Source organism: Orcinus orca, chromosome 6 (assembly GCF_937001465.1).
Source record: "Orcinus orca chromosome 6, mOrcOrc1.1, whole genome shotgun sequence".
NCBI classification, from domain to species: Eukaryota; Metazoa; Chordata; class Mammalia; order Artiodactyla; family Delphinidae; genus Orcinus; species Orcinus orca.
Genome location: NC_064564.1, coordinates 4,995,011 through 4,998,600, shown reverse-complemented (window position 1 = coordinate 4,998,600; position 3,590 = coordinate 4,995,011). Strand labels below are relative to the sequence as shown.

At 38.2% G+C, this 3,590-nt stretch overlaps 1 long non-coding RNA gene across 1 annotated transcript; it reads left to right on the top strand.

Moving 5' to 3' along the window:
- Nucleotides 1-771: 771 nt before the first annotated feature.
- Nucleotides 772-3,040, top strand: LOC125964801 (uncharacterized). Its single transcript, XR_007478070.1, has 6 exons — nt 772-918; nt 1,055-1,111; nt 1,290-1,339; nt 2,075-2,137; nt 2,239-2,304; nt 2,406-3,040. It is a non-coding gene; the product is annotated as an uncharacterized LOC125964801 (long non-coding RNA).
- Nucleotides 3,041-3,590: the final 550 nt, after the last annotated feature.

Below are 3,590 nucleotides of genomic sequence, written 5' to 3'. Positions count from 1 at the left end.
ATATTTATTCATTAGAGTGCTGAGTGAGCATGTGTTCAGGTAACAGTCATGGTGTTCCACAACACAGAGGTAACGTGGGGATTTTGTAGGTGTACATTCACCAAATGATGGCCTCGTGACAATGGTATTAACCTTGGGGTACTGGAAGTATCCATGTCTAGTTGATGTGTCCCATAATGATAGAAATAACCAAGATTATTTACACATACCCTGGTAGAAGAGGTTGTGTCCTTAAACACATTTGTTAAATTTTTTTCAGGTACCGGTTAAGAGATCACAGTTAAGCTCTCAGTGGACATCAGTGGGATTTTGCTCTTAATCAGGTAAAGATAATGTGGGTCTTACCACAATACAGACCTCAAATCTGATCCTCAAGTATCTAGGTAAGTGAGGATGGTGTCCCTAACATTTGTATTACCATATTTTTTTTGCTGGTATCTCATTACAGTCTTTGATAGTATACAAATATGGAATTATGTTACATTAACCCATGGGAGACCGTCTTTATTTCAGATATCTAGAAATGAATGATGTTATAGAAACTCTTTTATTAACCTCTTATTTGGCATGTATGCTGTTAAGTTAATTTGTTCATAAGAACACTAGTAAGCATGAGATTTTACTATCTTCTTGTTTAGAACTAATGTGTATTTAACATTCGCAGTGATAGGTTTGCAGGCATCCAAGTAATTTATCTTATTCTCCATCACACCTAATTGCCCGTGGGATTGATTGATTTATTCATTTATTTTTGGCCGCGCCATGCAGCGTGCGGGATCTTAGTTCCCCAACCAGGGATCGAACCCATACCCCGTGCAGTGGAAACATGGGGTCTTAACCACTGGACCACCAGGGAAGTCCTCGACCATGGGATTTTTGCAGGCATCCGTCCAAGAGAGGATGATGTCTTTTTCTAAGGTATGACTCTGGACTTCTGCAAGTATGCAGGCAACATTGATGGGTCCTGAAATCGTATAAGTGACAAAGGGAATTTGCAGGTGTTCAGGTAGAATAAGATGTGTATCAAACACATTTTTCACGATGTGTTTTTCAGATTCATGTCAAGATGTCGTGGTGAGCTTATAAATGATAGTGAACATGGAATATCAAGGTAAGTGATGATTTGGTCCTAAACCACAGCGCAGACCATCTGGTCTTCATATATATAGGTAAGGGGTGATATATCCCTGACACTTCTTGGTACCATGATTTTTACAAGTATTCAAGTAATAAATGATAGATTCCTAACCAATTCTTATAACCATTGGTTTCCACATCTTACATTTTAGGGAAAAATTATGTTTAACTCTGTGATCGCTGAGGTATTGTACGTATCCAGGTAATTATCATGGTCTTCCCCATCCCCGCCCCCAGGTGGTAATCATGGGATTTTTATAGGGGTTTTGCAAGAAATTATGATGTTATCTGATAATGGTATTGACCTTGAATTAATCCAAGTATCCAGATAGACTTGATATGCTCTGTAATGATGGAGTCACCATGGTTATTTGCATATGTTCTGGTAAAAAAAAGTTGTGTCCTTTAACATATATTTCACAAGGTGGTTGTCAAGTTCCTATCAAGATACCATGATAAACAGTGGTCATTAACAGGGGGACATTTCTGATATCTAGGTAAGTGATGATCTTCATATCAGACACCATCTGATCTTCATATATCCACGTAAATGATGTTGGATCACTTACATGGGTTTTATGTGTGAGTTCTTAGCAGGTAGTCAGGTAAGAAATGATAATGTTTTGCCAGTTCTAGTGACCGTGTTATTCTGCGGTTTTATATTTCACAGAAAATGTATGTTTAACCCTGTGAGTATTGAGTAATCTGCATTTACTCAGGTAACTATCCCGGAATTCTGCTTCATAATAGTAACCATGGGGTTTTGTAGATGTAAAGTCAAGAGTTGATGGTGTCTCTAAATATGGCTAGACCTTGAATACTGCAAAAATCTAGTTGATGGGTCCCGCAGTGGTGGAAGTGAAGAAGGTTATTTGCAGGAATTCATGTGGGAAATGTGTGTCCGTAGATAAAACATTTGTCACAATGTGTTTTTCAGGTTCCAGTCAAGAGATCATAGTGAACCTCATCATCATCATCAAGAGACTTTGCATGAATCCCAGTAAGTGATGATGTGAGCCTTAAGCACCTTACAGATCATGTGATCTTCAGGTTTAGGTAAATGCGGATGATGTCACAGTAGTAACCATGGGATATTTGCAGGTGTGCAGTGAAGAGTTGATGGCGTCTCTAACAGTGGTGTAGAACTTGGACTACTGCAAGTATCAGGTAGATTGATAGGTCCTACAGTGATGGATGAGGAAGGTCATTTAAGGTATCCAGGTGAAAATGTGTCTCCCTGGACACGTTTGTCACAATGTATTTTTCAGGGTCCAATCAAGAGACCATGGTGACTTCATAAGTGATTGTTAACAGAGACTTTGCTTATATCCAGGTAACTGATGATGTGTCTTTAAGCCCCCTTCAAATATCTGATCTTCAGATTTCTTGGTAAGTGAGGATGGTGTGTCTAACATTTGTGCACCATGTTTTTTTTTTTTAAAGATATTCAGGTAAGAAGTGACACTGTCTCAACCAAATCTATTAAGCATTAGACCTTACAGGATGAGAATTTAAATATAATGTATGTTGAACCTAGGTAGTGCTAGAGGTATATGCAGGTAAGGGACCCTACAGGTCCATACCACAGTACTGATCGGGAGATTTTTACATGTGCCCTGCAGAGAGGTGGTGGTGTCTCTAAGAACATTATTGGCCTTGAAGTACTGCCAGGTTGATGGTTCCCTCATTGATGAAAGTGACCAAGATTATTTGCAGGTGTCATTGTAGAGCAAGTTGTTTTCTTAAATGTATTTGTCATGTATATTTTTTTGAGATTCCAGTCAAGGAATCATGGTGAATCTAACAGTGGTCATTACCAGGACATTGCTAGTAACCAGGTGAGTGATAAAGTGGGTCTTACTACAATGCAGACTGTCTGATCTTCAGTATCTAGTAAGTGAGGATGATGTCCCTAACATATGTGTTATCATTTTTATTGCCGTTATCTCATTAAGGTCTTTGCTAGTAAGGACGTATGATATTATGGGATATTAACTCATTAGAGACTTCAGTTGTTTCCACACATCTAGGTAATTAATTAGTGACGTTCCCATGATTCTTATAATAACCTTGCTTTTGGCATGTATACAGTTAAGAAATTAATTCTTCCTGAACAACACTAGTAAGCAAGAGCATTAACTGTATTCTTGTTTAGAAATAATGTGTTTTTTATACTCGTGATAAAAAATATGCAAGTATCCAAGTAATTTATCACATTGTCCATCACAGCGATATTGACCATAGAATTTTTACAGGTATCCCTTCAAAAAAAGAAGGTACCTCTTACTAGGGTTGGACCTTGGAGTTCTGCAGTTACCCAGCTAACACTGATGAGTTACAAAATGATACAACTGACCAAGGGAATGTTTTCGGTGTACAGGTAGAACAGGACATGTACTGAACATTTCCCACAACACATTTGTCAGGTATTTCAATGGTAGTTAACAAGGCAC